The sequence below is a fragment of the Falco peregrinus genome, chromosome 7 (genome assembly GCF_023634155.1).
Source record: "Falco peregrinus isolate bFalPer1 chromosome 7, bFalPer1.pri, whole genome shotgun sequence".
Lineage (NCBI taxonomy): Eukaryota > Metazoa > Chordata > Aves > Falconiformes > Falconidae > Falco > Falco peregrinus.
The window spans coordinates 66,878,062-66,904,343 of NC_073727.1; the positions used below are offsets into that span (position 1 = coordinate 66,878,062).

The 26,282-nt window shown below is 37.5% G+C and overlaps 1 protein-coding gene across 11 annotated transcripts in view; it reads left to right on the forward strand.

Moving 5' to 3' along the window:
- The window catches only part of MYT1L (myelin transcription factor 1 like), a 305,452-nt gene that overhangs the window by 69,102 nt on the left and 210,068 nt on the right, over positions 1 to 26,282 (forward strand). For all 11 annotated transcript variants that reach the window (XM_027787854.2, XM_027787853.2, XM_027787855.2 and 8 more), the window contains exon 2: positions 9,023 to 9,137. The gene's annotated coding sequence lies outside the window, so the exon portion shown is untranslated. The remainder of the gene's footprint in view (positions 1 to 9,022; positions 9,138 to 26,282) is intronic.

Genomic DNA, 26,282 nt, shown 5'->3' on the forward strand with positions numbered 1-26,282 from the left:
AAATATCTGAGGTCTAAGCTGATGATAAGCTGCCTGTTGTTTTAGGGCCTAATTTATCCTCATTTCAATAATAGAACTCTGTATCAATACTAATAAATGGCAACAAGAGGAGAATCAATCTAAACTGCTGACAGTTGTTTTAATTTATGCTGTAGTCCTCAGGTAATTGGGTAGCACAAGGGAAGACTTTCGAAGTGTCTTATAAAAATTTATGCATGTTGTGCTGCTGTCATTTAGAAAAAGTAGGAGTTTCTTTTTTGTTGTTGACTTGAATGGGAACAAGATGGAACCTGTTGTAAATACATCTTGGGTTGAGTCATGCGTAGTAGATCTCGCTTAACGCATTCAGGTTCAGATCCTCAAAAGTTCTTAGGAAATTAAAAACTTTTGAGGATTTGGGTCTGAGTCACTTGTCTTTTGAAGCCATGAAAATAATCACACTCAATATCTAGGGCTCAAGAGTTGGAGACAAAAGTCTGTAGCTGATTGCATCTCTTACAGTTATTACTGGAAAGCTGAGGTGCAGCTGGATGCCTTTGCACTTGCTGATAATCTTGCAGAAACATAAGGGACCTGTGTACACTATGGCAGCCTTCTGAGGTGCATTCCTGCTCTGTTTGTTCCTCTCAAAACGATCCCTCTCTTACATTGACGTTTGAGTGGCAGCTCGGCCCCAAGAGGGGAACCTGCCATTATCTTTCATAGTGCCTGTAACAAAACAACCCATACCCGTCCAGGGCTTGTAGTAGAAAAAGGGCAAGTTGTCATCATCCTCTGTGTCCTTCATCAGGATCTTTGACTTACAAAATTATTTCCTTTGTGGGAATGAGACCTGGATCAAAGCAGAACATGCTGAGAAAACCCAGAATTTTAACTATTTTGCAAATCTGTTGTGAAACAGTAACCTATGAGGAATAACAGCAACAGCCCCTGGACTAGAACTGTGAAGAGTGGCAGTGAATAGAGGCTTTTGAAACTTGCTGAGGTGAAGAGATTAAGCTGCCTGATACAGTTACCTTAATTATGGTGATGGTCTGAGACATACTGGGCATGATGATCAAACATTACATTTGTAGGCCATTTTTGGGCAGTATTAGCATCTAACACAGCAGCTTTAATGTTGAGAAACACCTTAATGCTTTATTGTAAAAGTTAAAATTGCAAGTTATGACAAATGTTCAACAGGCATTCCTGTGACCTTCTTGACACTAGCCCTGGTACTTATTTGAAAGCTTGATCTCACTTCAATAATCCTTCTCTAACCCTATTTGTAACCTTCACCTTTTATACACATCTCATTAGCTTTCTCAAAAAGAATGTTAATAATATCTACTTTAATTTTCTAACACCCATTCATGCTTGCTTTTCTGTCATCTTTTCCTCAAACTTTTCCCATTTGCCTCAGTGACCCAACACACTCAGACATCTTGTTCTCTTCCCTGATCTCTCCCTCTTGCTTGTCTCCTTACTTTGCTTTGTGTCTTTTGCTTGACAATACAAAAACATGGTCTTTGACATCATCTCAGGAGTGGCTCTTAATTTTTTTTGTCTTTTCTATTCCCTTCTACTCTTCACATCCAGGGGAAAGAGGATGCCCATCTCATGCTCTATTTTCAGGCTTGTTGTGAAATGAATTTTTGGCATGTGGCAGGGAGCTGGCTGTGTATCACCCATGGCTCAGGCTATTGCATGAGACCATTGACGATTTTGAAATATTTTTCTTTTTCTCTCTCTTTTTAAAGTTTTGAACAGTTTTACAGTTAAGGGAAGAGTGTCTTACCTGACTCTGCTTCTTCTGTGCCCACTGTAAAGGCCATTACATTCATTCGCACCACACAGCATGTTTTGTGCAGTCAGTCGTCAACAATTACTTATTTCTACTGAGAAACCCAAAGTTCTTGGACACTACAATGACTGTATGTGAGTAGCTCTTCTGTTATTCAAGGGAGGTGATGAAAGGGCAGAACTTTCCTCCTTTCATTTATGAATGGGATTATGCCTGTGGTTTCTGTTACACCTTCTTGTAAGCCAGCACCTCTATTTGTTATGGCCTTATTACAAATCTTTTTGAATCTAAATAGAACTTAAGCTTATCTTACTTCGCAGTATCTGTTAATCCATAAGTTATTCAACACCTGCTCTACCTGCTAGACAAGGATTCTTGTTTTCTCTTTTGATACAAATCAAGCAGCATAGGGTGAAACGCTGTAGATAATGGATTTTAAACATATCTTATTTTATTAATGACATATTTTTGTACCTTTGGGGACAAGTCATACACCTGCCTCTGTATCTGCATCTGCACATTATTCTTCCATTCAAGAATGCTGTACACTTACTCTACAGATAGGCCAGTACATCTCTTTGATATGCAGTTCACATTGTAGCTGATATATCAGTCCACCTTACTGCTCTACTTTTGACACTATTAGAAATCAATCTGTTGTAGGAACTCACCCCTTAAAACATCCCATGAACTATTTGAGGTCTCCTGTAACTGCATCAGAGGACACCAAGGGTTTGTTCTCCTAACACATATGTTCATAAGTGTATTTTGCTTTCCTGTTTGTTTGCTATTAGAGGTTTTGTGTTGGGTTGTTTCGTAGCAGTTGGTTTGTCTATGTCTAGTTAACCACAGTATAACCCAGCTTTGCATTTGGGGCACCGCTTATATAGTGGTAGCAGTTATTTTCCTCTTACCTGACAGTATTAGTGAAATGTGGGGAGGTAAGAAGAATGGGTTTCTGAGCTAATGTCACCTGAGAAATAGTCTGAAACCATAAGATGCTTTAACATCAGAGAGTAACAGTCATGGCTACACTTTTACTGTAAATGCAATTTGAGATTAATTTAGTGCTCTAATCTGGTCAGAAAAAATTTGCAAAGAAATCCAATCAGTAGGACCATATCCATTTTTCTCAAGTATTTTCTGTGTCAGCCTTGGAGGAGAGTTACCCTTTCTGTTTACACTTCTGCACAGTTATTCTCAGTGTGTTAGTGACCATGTATTGGTTTAGTTTTTGACTTGGCTGTCTCTGAAATGACAAAATAATTGAAGGGCAATGAATAACTAGTAGCAAATATTAGTTTTCATTTTGGGATCTATCTTCTTCTAAATATAATGCTAAATGTAGACCAGTTTGTAAACATTATTTACACTTTTCTTTTTTGCCAAGTGTCGCTAAAAGATCAATGATTTGTATTTCAAACAAATCTATATGAGCCCTGTACAAACCAACAGTAGGTTTCATTCACAGCAGTACTTTCTTTGATGTAAATCACTGCAACTGAGTATACATAATGGTAATTTTCAGGTCCAGATTAGTATTTTAGCATTAGCTTGTATAATGTGCTATAAAGAATATTGCTTATATATTTGCTGCTAATATACTTATTTGTGTTATGTCTTACCACAAAACAAACTCAATACTTTGATTTCCACATCAATTTTTTTAAATCAGTATCACACTAACATAGACTTTCCTTTGCAATTAATTCAGTTACACATAGTTTATCTGCTGGTTCTGAGAACCTTAACATTAAATATCTTCATATAAACTACTATTTTAAAGTGGAATCAATTGGAATGTATCAAATTGTCTTGGTCAAGGGACATAAGAACTTGCAGTTTCAGTGACAACTGTTGGGGTTACAGGGTATGACAATGAAAGAAGATCTCCCCATGCATGTGTCTTTTCTGTTCTGACAACAGTAAACCAGATTTCAGCAGAGTAACATATGAAAAAATCACTGTTCAATCAAGCTTGTTTGCATATGGCAAAATAGTAGTAATGCTTCTGTATGTCCTTTGTCCTTTCCTATTTATAAGTGGATAGGTAGATACAAGATAAATTACTCTCTACCTATCTGTGTGTCTGTAATGTGTATGCATCTTTGCTCATTAGGCTTTAAAGGCATATGTCAATTTTTTTAAAACATGGCTCAGGTACATCATAAGACCATTTAAGTCACCATCAAACTGAGACACAGGAAATTGATCTGATGGGCAAATAAAGTGTTTCCTGAACCAGGCTCTATGGCTTTTTGTTGTACTGAAAAGGCTATTTCTATGCCTCTTTATGTTATAGTATGCTGGGTATTGTACTTTTACTTTCAGTTTGTTCAAAAGGTGGTTTTGCTGTTAAATAACTTCAGTTAAGGATTAAAGGAGAGAGAAGAAATATTGAACTTGTGACAACAGATGGTAAAACTGGGTTTTAGTCCACAGAGGAGCCAGTAGGTACTCAGTACTTTCACCTGTAGTCATTAGGTAGTGCCGCCCTTGGTGCATAGTAGGCTGTGTAAACAGCTCTGCTGCAAATGTGGCATTGTAGGCATATCAGTAACACGTGGCACTTTGCCACATTCTTCCCCAATAGTTGTCAGTTTAGGAAGGTAAAACTAGATCTGCTAATAACTCTTTCTGTGTATAGTTCATAGTCTGCAGCATATAGGTCTATAATCTGTAGGTTAATGCTATTTATTTTCTTTCCACTTCTATTTGTCTAGCTATTTGTATTTCTTAAGATGCCATCACTACCACTGATTTGCTTCAGAAAACAGCAGGAAAGATCCAGAAAGGCAAATCAGTTCTCTGCCCCAAACTTAGTTTAATCGTTGGCAAGTTGCTTTGATTACCTGCCTGATTTTCTTCTGTTCTGGCTGTCTGGGTAACACTGTATTGAGGAGATGAATCTGAACACAAAAGTGTATTTGTTGACTTTTGAAATGCCTCCAAATCAACAGCTTTTAATTAAGTAACATGTATAATATATACATAACGTGAAGCTTTAAGTAACAGCCTTTCTCCTAATATAATTTGCTTTGTAGTAGGGTTTTAAGGTGCAGGATAAAGGACAACATTCTGATTCATCCAGTCCTGTTGGGATGCCATCCTCCTACTTAAGGCAATTTTCAGATTCCATGTTGTCCTGGCACTGGACACATTGCTCACTTTGGAAGAGCCACAAGTCACACTGCAAAGACTTCCCTTGTATTTTCACCATCCTCATTGCTTTCTGCAACCAGGAAAGTCCACAGGTTTTTCACTTGGGTATTAGTGCACTGATTCCCACTTCCTCCACTGTGCCTTATGGCCAGGAGATAACTGTTTATCCACCATTTGAGGAATGCATGCAGCCCTTCCAGAAACTCCCCTCGGTGCCAGTTGTGTATTTTCCTCATTATTTTTAAATCCTTGTTTGGCAGCTACTGATTCTTTGAACCATTAATCCTACCTAAGCTACACTTGATATCAGAAAACATGACATCCAGTATTAACACGGGTGCTCATGGGCTGTGCTCTCAATGCTGATATTCTTAAATTTTCAAGAGTAACAAATGACAACTTTGGATATCTTTTTCCTCTGATAAAGGGTATTCACTCTGCTATATTTTTATATTTCAGACCACATTTTCCTAATGATCCTTTTTATTTTATAGATAATAGTGTTTTAGAAGTCTAGGAAACACTTATTTCCAAGCAGGATTGGCACCAAGACTGTATATTGGCGGATATACATAAAAGTTAACGTAAAGGCTTACAAATGTTTGTGCTCCTTTGTAGTTTTAAATGTGTTTTTGATGGAAGTAGGCTATACACCAAATATGTAATGATAGGGAAGACAACTTTTCACCTTACATTCTATTTTTTCACAGTTGGATTCAGAATTTCATATTCTGATTGAAAAAGTACTTTATTTGTTATTCAGCTAATGTTTTTAAACAGATTGTTTTTGTTTCTTGACCTTTGACTTAATGTTTGTTTCTAGGGGTTGAGTTTATGACATTGTTTCTGTTAAAAAGTGTGACAGAAGTCTGTCCAATGCCAGCAGAAGCAGGACTAGGCCCATTGTATTTTTGTTTGTACAATATTCTGAACAATCAGAATCATGACTTTAGTGTCTGTAAGTTTATGTAAGCTGTCATCTGCTGAAGTCTGTCCATAATCACAAATATCTCCTAGAAATTAATATTAATTCAGTTCTTTAAATCAGTTTTTAAAAATTATCCAGCTATTTGAAACAGTGGTAATTATTTCATCTTTCCCTGAAAAAACAGTAAAGCAAATTAAATTACTGCAAGAAACAACTCAAGTAACCACTACTGCTGAAATATTCAGACTAGAGGAAGTACACAACCTCTTAAAGGCAGGTGATGTTTATGTGAGAGTGAGGTAGAGCTGGACGCTTCCTTGTGATTTATTTTATCGGTTCAGTTTTTCTTCTGTACCTTCAGGGACAATAAGAATTGGGAACTCCTTATTACCTTTGTGGGAGTTGCTGGTTCTCAGCATCAGTTGGAATTTAACATTTTGTAGGAATTTTCTTGTCTGCTGCGTAAATATCTACTTCTCATAAGGATTAAGTATCCATTCCAGGTGGTTTTTGCCATTCTGCTGTTAAGTGCATTGCTTAGGGTATCTCAGAGGCTGTGTCTTTTAATCTGTCTTTAAAATATGCTTTTCTTAGGGGCTACACAGTAAGGAGAGTCTCCATATTAGACTCTTACAAGTACCCAATACTTCTATTTCCACAAGGGTAGTTGAACTTTTTGTTTGGGTTCCTGAAACAAAGCATTTTTATCATTAGCAGAATTTTAATGGAAAACTGTGGGTACTTTATTGTTCCAGTATTCTCAGGTGCAAGCAAGTTGCCTATGGCTGCATGTGCATGTCAAGCTGATATTGAGGCAGTATTTCCCACAAACACAAGAGTGCTGTCAGGTATCAGATTTTCAGTTTTGAAATGGAGGGTCAGGAGTGTGTAGTGGAAGCCATCACTGGTAGCCCCTTAGCTCTGTCTTCAGATGTTTGAACAACTGATTCATTTTCTGATCAGTTAATTCTCCTTGTTTCAAATAATCAAAAGTCGTAAGCAGACCTCAACACAATGTCATGGGAGAAAAAAGAAAAAAAATCCCAGTATTTTAATTTTTAAACATGTCTTAAATACAGCACCAAATTAGGATAGACAGAGCACATGCTCTTATTTACACTACCTCCAGAAATAAAAGCTTTCAATCATGAAAAAAGGAAGTCCATGGTTATCGGCATGAACTCGTGGCGGCTCCGGCGCGGCCCGCCCCGGCTGCCGGCGCACGGTCGCTGGCCTTGGTGCTGAAACCCCGGCTCCGCAGCCGCAGCGTACGGTCCGCGACGCACCCCGCGACTCCTAAATGGGGAGTATCAATATACCGATTAAACAAAAATAGAAAAATAGGCTATATGAAGCATTTCACAATTCGTTGGTACCTTTGTGTCAATAATTATTTCTTACCTGCAGCTGAGTTTGTAATTTACGCTATGTGGTACAGCCATTTTCTCATTAACAATAAATCCATCTATCCTTACATAGGAAAAGGTATTTTCTAAAGTTAAAGAGAAAAGGCACATTAAGGTCACCATGAAGATGCGTGCAGAACTATATATAAGATATTTCTTTTTAAGCAGTGAATTATTGGGTCATGTATATTTCCTAAAATGAATTTATTCCCTCAGAATGTCATCTTAGAATAATAATAATAATAAAAAAAGCAAACTAGAAACTAAGAATTCTGGAGTTTTGCGAAAAGTTATTTGGTTTATGTGTAATTGTGTTTTAGCCCATTGAACTATGTATGTGACAAATTGATACTGAACCCTGATCCTTAAATTAAAAAATAATTTTATGGATGAAATTATTTGTTTGTTAAAAGGCTCCGTTCCTGTGTACAATTTCAGAATTTTTTAACTTAGATTCACATATTGTTTTGAAGATTAAAAGACCCTCTTTGTTATAGAATTGTAAAAAAGTAATAATAGAATGCTACTTAGTGTATTTACATGGAAATGGTTTGCCTAATAGAAAACAGTTTTTAATCTCCGCCGCGCCCCCCCCCCCCCCCTTTTCTAATCTTGTAGAATATTTTGTTGCCTGAGAAGTGGCATGTAAGAAATTGAGTACAGTATCTTTTAGAGGATTTATGGTAATGCTGCTGAATTTAGCTGAGCATAAACAGCATGGTGAGCCCCTCAGGGTCTCTTCATTTTCCTGACACACTCCACTGCTGCCCCATTAACACTTCGTCTGTTATTGCCATCTACTCAGTTTAATGAGTATCTTTGAATTTGAAGTTCTACACAAAAAACAATAGCTAAAATAACTGATGCACCTACTGCAGCTTTCAGCAGAGTATCTTATTCCCTTTGTAATTTTTTAAAAATAAAAAGTGCATTTCTATTCTTCAGCAGTGTAGTTACATCATGACATTTTCTTTAATTACGGTAGACACTAATCACAAGCCCTGAGTAATGACTACAAATATGATGCTGTATCTGTCTGTGTACAAGGTAAACACATGCTGAATAGCTGCTAGAGGAGGCTTTGCCTTACTTTAAAATTCATCTTATTAATACTGACTCTTTAATGTGAAGAAGGAACAGTTCTGCTGGAGACTTTGTGCTATCAAAGCAGTATATTATATTTCTTCTAAGAAATCATATGAGAGGAGGACTAGGTGCTGTTTTCTGATAGCTGTATGAATCCAACCAACTGCTGTAAAGGGTCAGTATGTGGCTCATTAGGTTGGTTTCCTAAAACTGAATTTATCACATTCCTCTGAATACATGCATAAATCATCTTAAATTATTAAACAATAGCTGTATTATCAGACGAGGACTCAACCTGGATTAAAGCCTGAGTAATGCTGCACTGGGGTACATCACAGGATTTAAGAACAATTCTAATTTTGCATTGATTATTAACTGGTCAGCAAAAGCAAAAGATCACTTAGATACTTAACAGATATGGAAGGTCTTTGCAGGGCCAAATAAAACCTTTGAATAATTGAATAAATTTCTGTTCTAGAAAACAGGAAATCAGTTGGATATTGGAACAAGTTTTTTGTATTAAATGCATTTATTGAAAGCCTGATTTTAAAAGCTGAAATAACACATAGTTTTCTCTGCTCCTGGTAAGATTGCTATCCTGTAGTAAAGTTTGTTTTTGTTTGTTGTTTTTGTTTTGTGTTTTTTTTCTTTTAGAAAATGAGTCTGGAAGAAAATTGGTGAATCCAATCCAGTGGACCTACAAGCACTCTGACAGGCTCAGAGAGCAGAGTCTGTACCAAAGAGCAATTACCCCACCAAACGATTTCAGGTACAATTGACCTAAATATAGCACTCTCTTGAGATTATTGACAAGAGTTCATTTCCTGTAGTGCTTTTCCCATTTGCTACTCCTGGTAACCACTGTGATCTTATCTGCTTGGTGCTGCGTGACTTCTGGGATGCAGCTAAGAGTTCCATCGTGCATTATCTTTAAACAGACAATTCATGCTAAAAGAATAATTTGCAGTTAAATTAGATGTAATTAGATATATTATTTTTGCTGCTGAAGTTACACAGAGCAGGAATGACTGCCTGAATCCTGTTGGACCTGGATGCACTGGCATTCTCTTTATTGTGAAATCAGAGTTGATATTAGTTGTTAAATAAATAGGAATTTCTGTTTCATTAAAGTGTAACAGTAGAATCAGCTGTACAGGATGAATAGACTGGAAAACTTGCTATTTGTTTCTTTGTATATATATTTATCCATGAAGTATGGCTTTCTCTGGTGTCATCCTCCCTCTAGGCAATCACTGTAGTTATCATATGCTGGCACGAAAAACAAATGAGCGTATAAACTAAGTGTGTTAGTGTACGAAATGTGGATGAACTGAATTCAGAGGCTGGTAATGATAAAACTCATTTAGGTTTTCAAGAATGCATTTTTCTTAAGCATTGCTTGCAAGTTTGTGCAAAATGCTGGATATGTTTGCATTCCACATATGTGGGATATAAAGAAAATGGTGTTCCCTTGGTGTTCATCACAGATTTTTTTTTTGCGTCCTATTTCTTTTACTGCATTCTTATTTGGAAAACCTATGCATTGCCCAGAAATTCAAAACATTAGTATCAGATTCCATGCTGAGCAGCTGTTGGGGAGCCATTTTTTACAGACCTTTATTAACTAATATAGCAGGACACGACTGTGCTATTATTTTCCTTCATATGCCCTGTGTTTTCCCCAAAATACATCAGAATACTTAGTGCAATAGGGGAATAAACTCCGCTAATAGTCATAGGCCCCTCTCTTCAAGGAAAATCAGGAAATTTCAATTGAAAGCTGAATAATGTTTAAAATATGAAGACACATATATCATATATTGGTCTACTGACTTGATTCATTTGATGATGATAGCTGTTTTAAATGTAGTTAGGCTCAGGAATTCTATACTAAAATAAGATGGAGCATGCATTAGTTAATTACATTACATAGTAATTAAGTTATTGTAGGGAAAAATAAAGGTAAGTTTTCTCCTATATTTAATCTGATTTATTTTTTGCCATTCTACTGTAATGAGTTGATAAGACAGCATATCACAGTGGAAAGCAATAGTAATTTGAAATGCAAGTATAATAAAAAGAAAGCAGTAAAATCTGTGAAGGTAGGCTGAGAATATGCAAGGCATAATTAAATGGATTCTCAACTGGACAGGTTGAGGTCATAGAACTTCTTGTGCTGTGCTTTAGGATCCTGAGAAGTCTGTATAGTCCTTTTTGGTGGGCTGCTAAATAAAAAAAAATAAATTGAAGTTTGAGAACTGGAGTAATGTGCATAAGAAAATTGAGTGGATTCACGAGAGGATCTTTCTGTTGTAGTTTTCCAGAGAACAAGACAGTTAAGGAACTGGGGTGGGGGGGAATGATCAATCCTGCCCCAACACAAAGTAAGAGAGAACTCATAAGCAGTTATCAACAGTCCCAAAGTCCAAATTGAAATATTTACCTTCTTTACATCTGGTATTTTACAAATAGAACTTCTCATAGTCTTATTGACTTTTGCAGTTCTGCAAGGGCGTAAGTTTGTAGACTAAACCCTGCTGGTGTAGTTTTTGCTGTGCATGAAAAAATTAAATTTTGCAGTTTTTCGATTTTTTTTTAATTTTATTATTACTCCATCTTGTAATATATTATGGACCCCAAAAGGTACAGCATCTTAAGCATTTTTTTTAATACAGTTACTTTACATCTTCAGGGCATGCTGTGGTCCCTTACGACATGCAGACCTATAAAGGACAATGTCATAGATCAGGGATTTTAAGACACTTTATCCCTGCTGCTTTATTTGGTTTGCCCTGCCAGGATAGTGAAAAGACATAGTAAAGCAATCCTAATTAGGCAGTGTAGGAATCCCTGGTATGCAACATTCTTCTTAGCCAGCTTTATATTCTTCCTGCTTCTTCTACAGGGCCTGAGGGAATGAGAAAAGTCTGGTCCATTAATTAGAGAATTAGCTTAGAGTTGGGAAAGATGAGTTCAGGTTTTGTCTGTGCCACAAACTTCCTGCAAGACACTTAGCTAAGTATTGAGCAAAATTCAGCAAGACCTATGGATTGGGGATTGTGACTGTATTTTCTCTGCTTTTGAAGCAGAATCAGGTGTCCTTCCATGTTTCCAGTGTCTGTTACCCCACTTAACTGAATAGTCAGAAATCTTAGCTTCTCACTAGCAGAAACTACTTCTCTATCTCTATCATACTGTTCTTATGTAAGGATACTGATGGAATGGCAGGGATGCAGAAAGCAAAATAATGCCTTACATTAGTTCAGACAGAGTATTACAAATATACTGTCATGATGACAAGTTCATGTTTGCTCTTAGCAGTGTAAGTCTTCCTAATATGACCTTCTGAAAAAGCAAAGTTAATCAATCAAAACGTCACATGTTGCTAAATTTACAGTTTATAGATTACCACTCTAAATTTAAGTAGTAGAAATCATCACATAACGTGCTGCTTTCTCTTTGTCTCTCTCCAGACTTAAATGGTATCAAAAATGAAGCAGTAGGCTCTTTAAATTGCAGTTTCTAGGCAGCATCTCTGCTCCTGTAAACAGACATAGTTGTTTATATTGCATGGGCCAGCCAACTGTGATCGATCACAGGCTGCTGCTGATGTTAGCATGCTAAGGAGAAAATTTTGTTACAGCTAAAAATGCCAGGGCAGGGTCATATCACCAATAAGAATTAGAAGAAAAAAACCCCTTGTGTTTTATTGGATATATAGCTCAGCCTGCCAGAATACTTAGTCCCTAAATCATCCTGAAAATTCTTTGGGATATAAAATCAAACCTACTACCAAAGGGTGTGGTCTCTTCACTGCACTAGCAGCTACATGTATAAATCCCGATCCCATAATTAAAAAAAGTTTTTGAAGAGAAATCTGATGATACAGCTGATAATTTTTGTAGCAAACACTTAAGAAGTGTTGGAATAATTGGATTAGAAAAGGTAAAAAAAAAAATTTGCTAGACCATTACAGCTTCTTAAGGCTGAATCCCTCCTTTTCTGCTACTCTAACAATTTTATCAACAAGGGTTATCACGTAGCTTTGTGTCGACCGGTTTCCAGTTTTTAGCTTTGTTATGTGATCTTAAATGATTCTTTTGTCTTTATGAATATTGGGCAATAAATTTTGGTGGGGAAAAAAAACCTTAGCACATATGCATATTTTGCTTTTTTCCACTTCACATGAATGACTGTGTATTGCTTAGCTGCTATATCTAACTGAAGTATTCCTTCTGATGTCAAGAAAGACACAGAAGACTAATTTGAAAGCCAAGTGGAGTTAAGAGAAAGACTTCGTTGATCAAATAGGGTTTGGATCAGGGTTGAGTTAGGTCAGAACTATGCTTTTTATACAGTAGAAATAAAGCTTTTATTAACAAGCCTATGTATAAAAAATGACTTTCATACCCTGAGACAGAAGAGGTACAGAAGTACATTTCTGCAGCAATACATTCATATTCAGCGCACTAAATGCCAAGGAAAAGGATCTGACCCAGTAAGCAGCTAAAGTCAACAGAAGGTTTCCCAGTCAACCAAAGCTATAATGAGAAACTGTTTTAAAAAAGCTTTTCAAAAGCATGGCGGGAAGACAAAGCATGTGCAGTTTCTTTGAAACTCAGAGGTCCTTTCTGTATACAAATACAGTTTATAACTCTGTAGTATGTCCTTATTAATGTTACTGCAAACAAAATTTAAAGAAAGAAGGGTACTCTAAAAAGTTTCCTCTTTTCTTCCAAACACATTTTTGGGAAGGTGCAGAGGGAATTAACACTACCATTTCATGGTCATCATGTGCATTTCCAGAGGGAGCTGCTACACTGTGGTTTGGGACAGGGCAGGGCATTGCTGCTCAGCAGTTGTGGTTTAACCCTGGACAGCAACTAAGCCCCACACAGCTGCTCACTCACTGGTATGGGAGTGACAATTGGAAGAGTAAAAGTGAGAAAGTTTGTGGGTTGAGATAAAGATGGTTTAATAGGTAAAGCAAAAGCTGCACTCATAAGCAAAGCAAAACGAGGAATTCATTCACCACCTCCCACCGGCAGGCAGGTGTTCAGCCATCCCCGGGGAAGCAGGGCTGCATCATGCAGAATGGTGACTTGGAAAGACAAACACTGTCACTGCAAATTTATCCCGCTTGCTGCTGCTTCTCCCAGCTTTATATGCTGAATATGATGTCATATGGTATGGGCTATCCCTTGGGTCAGTTGGTCAGCTGTCCTAGCTGTGCCCTCTCCCAGCTTCTTGTGCCCTGCCAGCCTGCTGGCTGGCTGGAGTGGGTGAGAAGCAGAAAAGTCCTCAGCTCTGTGTAAGCGCTGCTCAGCAGTAATGAAAACATCCCTGAGTTATGAGCACTGTTTCCAGCATAAATCCAAAACATAGCCCCATACTAGCTACTACAAAGAAAATTAACTCGGTCCCAGCCAAAACCAGCATCACAGCTCTCAATAGTATTGTCCCCAGATGACCTTGTGGATCAATTTCTATTTGAAAACCATACAGATGTTAAATACTGCTGAAAATAGCATTCACTCTTGTTGTGCTCCCTTTCATGGCTTCTGGGGTGAAATTTATCTGTCCTAATGTAGATGTCTTTTATATCTAAATTGTCTTTGGCTAGGCTGCCTTTATAGTCAATGGAGAGAAACAGACACTTTGAGGGCATGATTCATCTCTTTGGAAGATAGACATCTAAATAGGTCAGGTGAATCAGACTGTAGAATAGCATATTCCTTACTAGTGAGAATAAAGGAAACCCAGGGATTAGCTTAGATGTTGATGCCTGTATTGCATATATCTAAAGTTAAGTGAAATGAACTCAGTGTCTATAGGAACTAAGTCAGAGCTCAAAGTCAGGAAAATATCCTACTCTTCGGGAAGCACCTTTTCCTTCAGAGCTCCTGGTTTCACTGCGTGGAGGTGCATGGTCATAGTCACAAGGTGATAAATTTAAAAAAATTACACCCCCACCTTCTCCTACTTACTGTTTTAAGATGTGAAAACTGAGTAAACTTTGTGTGAATGTAATTTGTATACATCTATCATCAGTTATTCCACTGGTTCCACAGTAGTATCATTTTTTTTACTAGTCTCTGCTAATAATCTGTATGTACAGGATCTTGCCATGGTTTTGACTGGTCCTTGTAAACCATTTCAGAACCAGATACTTTTTCCTCAATATGAAATCTCTGCGAGTAGGCAGAGGAATGAAGATATGCAGTTAATTTAGTCTAGTAGATTAAATTGTTTCCCCATGATAATCGTTAATGCTGGTGCCAGGGTTTCACTAAACCCCACTCGATGAGCTGGTTAGTGCAGTCTACTTGAGAGTCCCCATGATGAGTATTTTCAAGTGCTAACAAATAAGTTTTGTGGAAAGGATCTCTGCTTTATTTTGGTTGTGTTTGCTTTAAGTATCAACCATAAGCAAAAAAATGGAACATACAGGATCAAACAACAGTATTTATTGTATATTTTAAATACGAAATCAACAAATAAAGGCCCCTCTAAAACACCTGAACACCTATGCAGCTTTTTCATATGCTGCTCTTCTCCCATTGTTTGCTAAACTCCAGATCCCAGCAAACCTGCAAGACTTTTGTCAGATGCATATCCAGGAGTAGCACAAGGATGACAGCCTGGAGTAAGCAGATTGCTAGTGAGGCTAGCAGGTGCCAAACCATGCTGTTTCATGACCCAGTGTAAAGATGCCAAAAATAATCTCAAATATACTTCAGTAAATAAATGCAAAACCTCCTCAGCCTTCAGAAATACTGTCTGAGATTAAGCAAGAAACATAAAGTTATAAGACCAGTGTTCTAATTTCTGCTCTGCAACACATTATCTGTGTTCAGGTAGTGATTCCTTCTGGCGAAATCTGTATTTTGCCACTTAAATAGGTGTCATGATTTTCAAAAGTAACGGGGAGCAGAACTACGATGGATTCCACAGATAAAAACATGAAATTAAGTTGAATCAGATGCAAATGTTGACTAAATATCTGTACCTCACTTTCCCAGTCTCTCAGAGTTACAGTATTTATGTTTTCATTTATAGTAGTTTCAAATGTGTAAACAGCAATAAAAATTGCTTTCTAAGTGCAAGTACTGTAAATTCAGTTTGTCTTACTATTAGAGGTAAAAGTAGATTCATAGCTATAGAACATGTTTGTTTGATCAGCCTGAAAACAATTTGCTATAGATATAGTAAGATCTAAATGGCTGTATTAAGCAATTGCATTTAACTTCAAAGACAGCAATACCAGGACTGTGCGAAGTGAACTTGAACTTGCAAAATGCACTGTAAAATTGTCAGAATCATTGAAATAGTCATGTTTTTAGTATGTAAAATAAGACCAATGCAATAAAATGTATGGCTGAAATTGAAATACAAAGATGGGGTGAAAAGGAGTTAAAAAAACAGGGGTGAAATTTTATTTACATTTTAAATATTCTATTTAAATTTGAAATTCTTCTGCCACTGGAGCCCTTTGCAAGTCTGTTGCTGAGTGTATGTTGTGTAAGATACCTAAAGGTTGCTAAGAAATAAGGGATAGTAATTATGATAGAGGAATGATGATTACTGTAGTTTGTAGACACCCAAAAAAAGTCTGTGTGATAAAATTTTCAGGGTGAAAAAGTATTTCCATGGTAACGAGTACTTTATCTTAAAATTTGATTATGAATGCAAAGCCAAGGAATCCAAAGTTTAAGTAGTAACATACAGTAAGTGATGCAGGAGTGACAGGAACTGAACCTTCCAAAGTTTACGAACATGTGTATTACAAGGGCATGTTCTGAAGCACCCGCTGAGCTGGCCATGCAAAATGGCGGTGTTCTTCATATAAGAGATTAGACAAGCAAAATCTTGTATGTAGCCTGTCTATTCATCAGCAAGGCACATAATTCCTTTGAGCCACGGTAAGGCAGACCGTTTACAAAAGTGATGGGTCATATCTTTGAGAGCTAATGAAAGCAAGGAATGGACCCAGAGAACAAGATGTGATCTCTAGTCAACATGCTGATATAAGAGGCGTAGTCATTCTTTAATGACAGAATATTTCAAATGGAAGCCACTTAATCAGATATACAGATATATCTACCCATATGCACATGAGGAGCCTGTGGTTTTCGTAAACAAAACCTCATCCATATCAAAAATAGGAGGTGAAGGTTTGATTTGGCTTAGTTTTGTATGTATTTGAACAGTGCTGATAGAAATACTCGTGTTTTGGCTTCACATCTCTTAAGGTCCTACTGGCTATTTGTCTCAGCATCTTTTGCCCAGTAGTCTGTGTAACAAAACTTGAAAGTGATGTCTTTTTTTCAAAATTTGGTGTGATATTTTCTTCAAGGTTAAGATTCCAAAGCGCAGGTGTCTTGTTCCCTAATTCAGTGTTGTTGGGACAGTAGGTGACTGGTCTGCTGAATCTCTTTTCTAGGCTGCCCTGACTTGACTAGATATCCACTGACTGCATTGGAAGTTTTGACAGTGGTGGCATGTACATGTCTAAATTTAATCTTCAGCTTTCTTTCTTGTAGTACCACCCTCTTGCAATCTTTGCATTGTCTGGTGTGGTATAAGCCATATATACAGCAAAGTAATGCAACCAGTTTATCCTGGCCTATACATTTTTTTATCTTTTGTTAATATTCTTTTGTTAGAGAAGAATTCTTCTAGATTCTATAGAATACTGAACTTAAGAAAATACTTGAATTATCATTCAGATTTTAGAAGGTGTTAGGTAAAGGTGGACATCTAAGGGGATGCACAGAAGTTGCCATGGAATCGTGTGTCCAACCTGTCTGAAAATTGAAACGGGATAAGTAAATAATTTGTTGCAGCATTTCACAAAATCTGTTAAATGTGCGCTTGCATTTCTGGGCATTTCCTTTTACCTCTATGAATATTTATAAATATCCTAATATTTAAATCTGTTTTACTAAGTTCAAAGAAGCTGTGCTTTCTGGAAGAGTAGTTGATGAGTTGCAAAAAGTCAGTGGTTAATTCTTACAGGAAGACCCTTCGGGGTCATATGGAGTCTACATGATTTTCTTAAATTCTTCTGTAGAGATTAACTAACTGATTCTTTTCAGGGAATATTACCACATTAAACGTATGCTCAATGTAAACAAGAAAGGTGTATAATAAGGGAGTGGCCACCAGAAAGGGTCTGCATTTACTTTCAAACAAGAATGACTAAATACTGGTTTGTTTCATGGGACAGTCATTTTTTTCCTGTTCTTATTTTCACTCCTACGAAGCTGCAGGCAGTCTGTTTAAATTGTGAGCCCAGTAACAAGGTAAATAATGAAGACCCAGTGGAGTAGCCTTTGGTGAGAATACTCAGAGAATTTGTAGAAAGAGACAAATATCTCGCTATAGATGGTGTCCTGTGTCCTATACAGACCCCATCAGGGCAACTCCCTCACTCTCTGATGATGGCCATTCACCGAACCTGGCCCTTCTTCACCTCCTTTTTATACATTTATTAGCAATCTGACATCCTGTGGTCCTGGGAACCACATTGAAGTTAATGGAAGCAGAATATACTCTTGTGAGAACCAGTCATAAATTTATTGTTCAACTCATGTAGTTTAATTAGTTCAAGTGACAGTGGTGGGCAGCAGGAACTACTGTGTTGTAGCATATTACAAAGAGGATGGTCCCTATACTTCAGCCTGCCTTTTTTGCTGTTTATGATGCTAAAGGAAAATTTTGGCTAAAAGCTGCATCCAAATTTTTTGTAGAAAATAGGAATAATTGGTAATGAAATAGTAATTCCGATATTCCCGTTGTTATAACTCATTCCAATAGCAAAAAGTAAATTCTGTTTTGAAGTAGATGAATAAAATACAGGTGCTTAATACATGTCTTTTAATCAGATCTCAACACGATCTTCAGTTATTTCATATTATATATTGAAAATAAAATCTACATTAAATAGCCCAAACATGCAAAAGCTAATACGTGCCAGAAATAACTTTGTTGAGGCAAGTTTATTTCATCTCCCCCACGCATATGCAGTATGAAGTCTTTAATACGACTTTCTCCTCATTCAGTTCAGCCATTCAATATTTTCTTTTCTTGGCATTGTTGTGTGTGGCCCCATGCCTTTTTTACTACAGAGTATTTCAGCCCTGCTCTGAAAACAGAATTATTAATTATTATTAGCTTCCTTTTAGGATTTTCCTAGTGATCATCACTATAGCACCTAAGTGATGAACAAAGATGAAATTAGTTTTACTGCAGGGCCTCTGAGACTGGAAGACAGTGTAACTTCTGTTTTATGGCTGGAAAACCATGGCCCAAAGGACCTGTGTTCAAAAGGTGCCACTCATCTACAAGGTGCTTGGGTCCAAAAGCCTTGACTCCTTACTTTTGTATAGGACTTCTCCATCTCAGGTCTTCCTGTTTTCAGCTGTGTCTCTGAGCATTCATCACTTTTGCAAATTCAAGTGCCTCATCTCAGTGTCACATAGAAAATAAAGAATATACTTTGAGTGATCACCTGTAAAAAAACTAGTTTGAATTACTACAATGGGAACTTTAAGGCAAGAAAAGATAGAATCCTACTGCCTAGGCTGACATCCAATTACTTTAAACATTCTTTCTCATCTTGCAACACTGTCCTATTTTTTAGTGCATTTCTTCAAAATTCTTCACCAAATGAACTTTCTTCATTACACAGTTCTGATTCATCCTTACAGCAAGGCCATCTTGTGCACTGTATGAGGCAGGTGTATTGTGGGAAAAATGGTATATGAGTCATGCCATTAGTCTCCATCATGATGCCCATTCACAAGGCAGGAGAAGATTAAGTTGTATAGGCAACCTGGCACTACTGACATCTTTGTTTTTGATTTGGTCATGTATAAAAATGTATTCTAAAAATGAGGGTGGGGGGGTGGGAGAGAGTGCACTCTACTGTTTTAAAAATAGAAACCCATAAGAATATATTAACCCCCATCTGAATTATGAGATACTCGGAACCTTAAAATCCCCCACACCATTTCGTACCATTCTTTTATTAAAGGAGATGCATGGAATAATATTCTGTGAGAACTACTGCTGGAGTAATATACAAGATACTTTTTTGATTACCATCAGACTCTAAGATATTTACTGATGGCACAGGAATCATGAGAAACTGAAATTTGCTTCCCAGAAGTCCCAAAAAGAATTTTTAGGCATTGATTCTCTGTGTGATTCTCAATGACCTTTTCAATCCTTTTTCTCTTCATCTGTTATAACTCTGAGTATAACCCAATCCTATGTCTCCAGCAGAACAGTTCTAGTTCTCACTTTCCCACCGGCTTCTTGTACTGTGGTGGTGTGTTTTTTGTTTTTTGTTTTTTTTTACCCTGAGCACAGTACTTGTTCTTTACTTCCTTGTCTTCAGTGCCTTTCTACGGTCAGTGTCTGTATGTCTTCATGCCTCGTTCCTCAAGGGTGGATTCCCGGATTCCCAGACTTCTGTATGTCCTTCTCATTCCCACTGGCTCTCCAGCCAGAACTCCATCATCAATCTCTTTGCTCAGTTTCTGTGCCTCCAACCATCCATGGCTTGTCTCTTTACATGTCTGTTCCAAATACTAGCATTAAGTGTTGGCTCTTCCACTGTCTTTCCTCTCTGACGCTTCATTTTCCTTAGGGAACCGATCGGAACTCTCTTCATGTAAATGTCATTGTTCTGTCTAGAACAACATTGCATGAATTTGGGTTTTTTTTGCTCAAATTTTGGACTTCAGTCTAAGTATAGGAAGCAGAAGTGATGCACCCATGAATGGTATTCAAGATCTGATCCTATTCCAGGCAAACTTTTCTAGTCCTACTAGATACTTACCATGTTTGCTCCTTCTTAAGCATTTCTGCTTTTTCTATCCATTGCTGATACACTTTGTCTAATTGTCCGTCTTGAATCCAGGCAGATTCTGCTAGATGAAAGCAGACTTTTGGGATGTTGCATGGATGCAACCCCAGAATTTAGCACTGCAATCAGAGCTACTGGTTATTTGAGTTACAGACGCACCTCTCCATGCATCCTAGTAACAGTGGGCAGGTTAATCTCTTCATCACTCGACAGAAACAGACTGTTAATGTAGTATAATAACTTGGTCAAAGCCTATGCAGAAAAATGCTGCAGTACCAATCTATGACAATTGTACAGTGCCAGATACTGTTCAGTTTATAAGATTTGAATCCAGAAGGGATTACTGGTTTATCTAGTATCATATCTTGCTTAACACAGGCTGCATAATTTTTTCTGCAGACTCTTGCATTGTTCTATAGCTGAGGATGGCCTAATCATTATTTGATCTTGAATTTAAAATATCAGAAGGTGGTACATTTACTTCTTTCCTCTAAGTTGTAAAGCTTTGCGTAACTTCTGAAACGTTTCTAGAAACTGTAGCTAGCTCCAAGAGGGACTGAGCTAACACCTTGTGAAAGTGGTGTTCCATGTGAAAGGAAACTAGGTGGCACTGGGGAATACTGATTTTGCATTGATTAATTATTGTATTTCATTTCCATGCTTTCAAAAGTTTCTTGAAAGCCTCACAATAGTGCTTGCTTCTTCCACTGCTTCTGGGCCTTTCACTCTGTTGCACATTGATTTTTCATCTTGGTGGCTCATTCTTTTCCTGGTAAGGAACTTGGAAGAGCACATGATCAACAAAAGATGTAGCAAAAAAGATGCCAAGACAGCCTAAGCTTTATAATGGAGTCTGTACGGAATATTTTAAATTTGAGAGCAAGGATATTGGATTTGGAGCAAGACAATAATGAAGGTTAGGTTTATTAGAATAAATATGGGAGATTTGTGCTCAGTTCTCTGCCTTGCTTGCATCTTCTGACTGCTCTTGTTTTTCTGTGACACAGTTTCTTATCCATAGAATGGGAATAACAGTCTCACAGGTATTAAAATAGCTACTTCACAAATACTATAGAAAGAAGAAAAACATTGCACTCAACTAGTACAGTATTACAGTTTGTACGAGTACTGTCATTGATGGTATGTCTTGTGTGAGTACTATCATTGATAGACTGGGAAGTTTCAAACCTAAGACAACTGATCTTTTTTCAAACCTTGCTTTGTTTGCACAGTTCTGACCATTGTTTTATTATGCTCTCCTCCCTTCAAGTGACATCCATGTTTTCATGGTTTGTATTACCTTTGAGCTTCTCACGGCTACTCAGTGCTGCTCATATTTCACCACTGCTCCTGTTCCTCCAGAATTCCCTGTCTTGCCCTGTTAATTTAAATCCATTTTCCTGCAGCCCATTTTTCTGTGCACAGCGGCTTCCTTCTCCTTTGACCTATACATTGCAAGTCAGTGTAGAGAGACTTTTTGGCTGCATGAACGTGGTGAGGTGCTGGGAGCACATATACCAATGAGAAGATGAAGGGAAATAACAGTCAAATATAGTACGATATATTAAGTACTTTAAGGAGAAGATGTTACATACATCTGTTTTCACAGCAGGAGTTTCTGAGTTCTGTGAAGTAGCTCTTTGATCTGAGTTATAGGTTCTTAACTCAGGAGGTATTTGTGGAGATAAGAACAGCCTAGTTGTAAAAGAGAAGAACTTAGCTGTGCACTGACCATGCCTGTACTCATTATGCTTATGCTGTCCTGTTTGTCTTCATGGTTGGGGTAGCCCAAGGCAGATGTGAGCTCTGTTGATACTACTGTCCTCACTGTTTCATCACTCAGGTGTGTGTATTTAGGGACATAATCCATTGTTGTTGGCTATGCTGAGATCTTCTAAAATAATTTCCATGTTCTATTAGGAAAGATCCATCTGTCTTCTGGGTATGAATTATTCAAACAGCAGAATTCAACCACTGTGGAAGCCAGTTGAGTCTCTTTTCTTGCTGCACGACCTGCATAAAAACATGGCCAGATTCTAGCTCACACAAAGGATAATGGCATAGGCTTATGTGCTGTCAGAGTTCACAGATTTTCCTGTGAAGGGTTAAGACTAAAAGTGTGTAAAATCTAGACCAATTACAGCCTCCACAGCTACCACCACCTCACTCAGCTTTGAGCACATTGTGCAGTTCCCAGTTCACAATGGTCTTAAATATTGACTACCAGGACATGATGAATAGCTCAGAGTGTTTTTTAAATGTAGCTCTGAACAATTTTGTAGAGCTAAGGACCTGTCCATGCTAGGTCACACTGGACAACAAATAAAACCAGCATCAATCCCTTCCTTCTCCAGGAGTTTGGAATTTTGTAGATCCCAGCTTGTATGGGCTGCTGATCAAGAAAATGGGCCCTCAGACCTGATTTCTCTAAACAAAGTAGATGCAGGCATGCAAAATCAGTCTACTTCATACACTGTTCAGGAAAATGGGACATAGCCTCATGCTGGTTATATTTCTTGCCAAATTATGGCTTAAAATGTAGATGTGAACCAGGAATTATGATCAGTGCAGAAATGTAACAAATTTTCATGGAGCTAGTACATGTTGTCCTCCCACTAGGTTCATACAAACCTGTATATTAAATACAGAAGCAAGAAAGGCACTTTTGTGGCTGCTGGATTTCACACGTGGCACAATGATGGCATTGATTCCTTGAAACAGAATCTAATTACTACAGAAGAAGATTTTATTGCATTCAAATAGAAATATTCTTTTACAGAATCTTTTTTGTCCTGACAAACATGTTCCAGTTCATACTTCTTAACTTTTAATAAAAAACATATCAAATTTTTGGCTTATTTGGTCAGAGTCTGGAAAGCAAGCAATGTTTTTAAATTAAGAATGATGGACTTGATTCTGTAACCTTATTTATGTGAGTAGTCCCACAGTGACTATTTATCAGTGCCAAGGATATCTAAGATCAGAAAGCTCTTGCCTTTCATTTCCTGAAAACTAAAAGAAAGAAATCCATTTACAGGTCTCAGTGAAGCTTTAGGATGCTTGGGGCTCAGTTTACACGCCCTAATGATGTGTTACATTCTTATCTGTTTTGTTTCTGACCAATGCATAATGTGTACTTGAGCACAAAGCAAGCTACAATTGGGGAAAGTAAAATGAAACATGCATTGATACAAATGGGGTGTTTGTTACCTTCAGTCAGAAGGCAGGTGTTCTGCTAAAAGTATTTTTCATGCAATACCTGCCTGCCGCCTTTCCCTTAACAGGCTGACCAGGGTGGTTGAGTCACCATCCCTGGAGGTATTTAGAAGACGGGTAGGTGTGGTGCTTAGAGATGGTTTAGTGGTGGACTTGGCAGTGCTAGGTTAATGGATGGACTCGATCTTAAAGGTCTTTCCCAACCAAAATGATTCTATGTACTTAGGTAAATCTTTACAAAGCAATTTTTTTTTTCTTTTTTAGCATGGTTTGGTGGGAGAGTGTGTTGTACACTGGAATTGTGCACTGATTCTTGAGTTGGTAAATGCAGAAGGTGTTAACACCATGAAGTGTTAAAGGAAATCAGCCTTTTGTTACCTAAATAAGCAGCTTTGATTGTGTTTTTGATACAGAATATGTAAGAAAGCAGTTTACTAGTCCTATGCATGCTGTTTGATTAAGATCATGTGCCACTTAGTTTTCATTGTGTTATTATTACTCGGAGACCTTTTTATTTTATAGGATACCTCTGAGGAATGTATAGTTTTGAATATTCAGCAGCAAAACTTGCTGACACTCTACCTGTAGTTGCTAAATATTACAAATGGTGCTGTTATTTTGACTTTTAGATGTTTCTAAAGAACCTGACTTTTCAGTTCACGAAGAGAGCAGACTATGTTCCAACCAGATATCCATTGGAATGCACAAAGTCACTTCCAATCATGATTTTTCCTGCATTTACCTGGTTTTAGTAATTGGTAGGGAATGTACTCATTATGGTATGACCAAGTAACAGTAGTCCCGTGACAGCTGCTTGTAGCAGGCAGCTGGAAAAGATTAGAGCAACTCCTAAACTGCTCATAACTGTATGAATGTTACTGCAGAAAAGATCCTACACTGAAGATGTGATCCTGATTCTCTTATTCTTCGTAGTCAGGAATCTGGATCTCTGCTTTCTACTTCTAGCCTTTTGACACTGAAACTTCAGAACATGTATTTTGGTTGGGAGCACAGATATGTATAGGTATAATTTACCAGCAAAAATGCCCTTAGAAATTGAAGTTGTCTCCTGCATCTGTTCTCTCCTTGGAAGAAGAATAGTGTAAACTAGCCCGGAAACCTAACATTCTGTTATAGCACAGTCCTGTCACTGTTGTCACAGTTCCCTTCTCATAATCTTCCAAAATCCTAGCAGAGTCTGGATTTTTAATCTACTCACATGACCCTGTGTGTATCTATCTGATGTCAAATATTAAGTGAATCTAATCCTGATGAAAGATTTGCCTAGATCCCATATTGTTACCCTATTTACTCTTTTCTGGAGAAGCAAAGGACTCTGAAATTAACATAAGTATGTTTCATGTACATAAAAAAAAAACATATTATACTTTAAAGATCAGAGACTTCCAGAAATATATTGCTTACAACTATGGTAAAAGGATTTCAACTTAATTATAGTTCTTACTAATTACTAACTATTAAAGCATGGATAGGGTGAATTTTGCTATGAAATATAACTATTAAATTATTTATATTTAGTTTTCCTTTCGGTTTCCGTTAGTTTTCAGTTTGGATCCACTTATCTTGGTATCTTGAGGTCAGATTTCAAAGGTGATTCACATTCTTTAAGACATGTACTGTACTGACTGGGATTTTGTAAAGGGCCTAGATGCTAAGCTGCTTACGTAGGAAATCTCATCTCCATTGCTGAGACTGAGATATAAGCACTCCTGGAAATACCACTAGATACTTCACTTTCAGATGTGAAAGTACCTTTGAAAAGCTGTTTCTAAGGGCCGATGTTGTACATCAAGCTATATTAAAATCCTGATGATTTTTTTCACACACATCCAAACTGATAAACTGTGAAATGATTATTCCATCTCTCCAGCTTATCTCCCCCTCTCCTGTCCTTCTTACACAGAATCACACAGTAATTCATGTTGAAGCAGATCTCTGAAGGTCATCTAGTCCACCCTCTTGCTCGAAGCAAAGGTAGCTTCAAAGGTAGATCAGCTTCCTTGGAACCTTGTGCTGCTTTGAATGTCTCCAAGGACAGAGACTCCAGATTCCACAAAATTCCATCTTTCTGTGTACCCTGTTCCACCCTCATGGTGATTTTTTTGTTTTGTTTTCATACAGCTAGCTAGATATGCTACTGTTACACTGGTCTTTTGATGCAGAACACAGATGCTTCTAATCTATTCCTTTTCTCCAGCTCTTCTGTTTTCCCCAGTGATCCATTTTTACCCTATTTCATGACCACTTGCTGTTGTTTTCTCCTGGTTTTCTCTTGACTGTCTCTCTTTAGCTCCTTCCTTTCAAAATTCAAGAGTGTATTGGTCTTTATTAATGTTCTCAATCCATAAAAAAAAATTCCAGACTCTGTTTCCCACTCTGTTGCTTCCCACTGTTGCTCCAGGATCACTTGTGCTAATTATGCATTCACATTCTGTTGTGTTAAAAGCATCTAATCTTCAGTACTACTATAAACCCCTTCAAGTTGGCTTCTGACCTTCTTGTTAGCTGGAACCGCTTTCACCAAATTACTTAATGATTCTCTCTTAGCCAATCCTTCATCCTCCCCTCACACTGTCAGTTTTGATTGTATTAAATCTCATCATACCTTGTATCTTTGGCTCCATTCTTTACTTGTTCTCCTCCTAAATCCTTAATCATTCCTTTCATTCATCCTTCAAAGCATTTGACTTCTGCTAAAATCCTAAAGAGTTTTAGTTTTGATCCATCTCTCCTATCCTTTTGCATATCGTATCTGCAACCCTATCCACAAATAAATTCAACTGACACCTCTGTTCTGCTGAC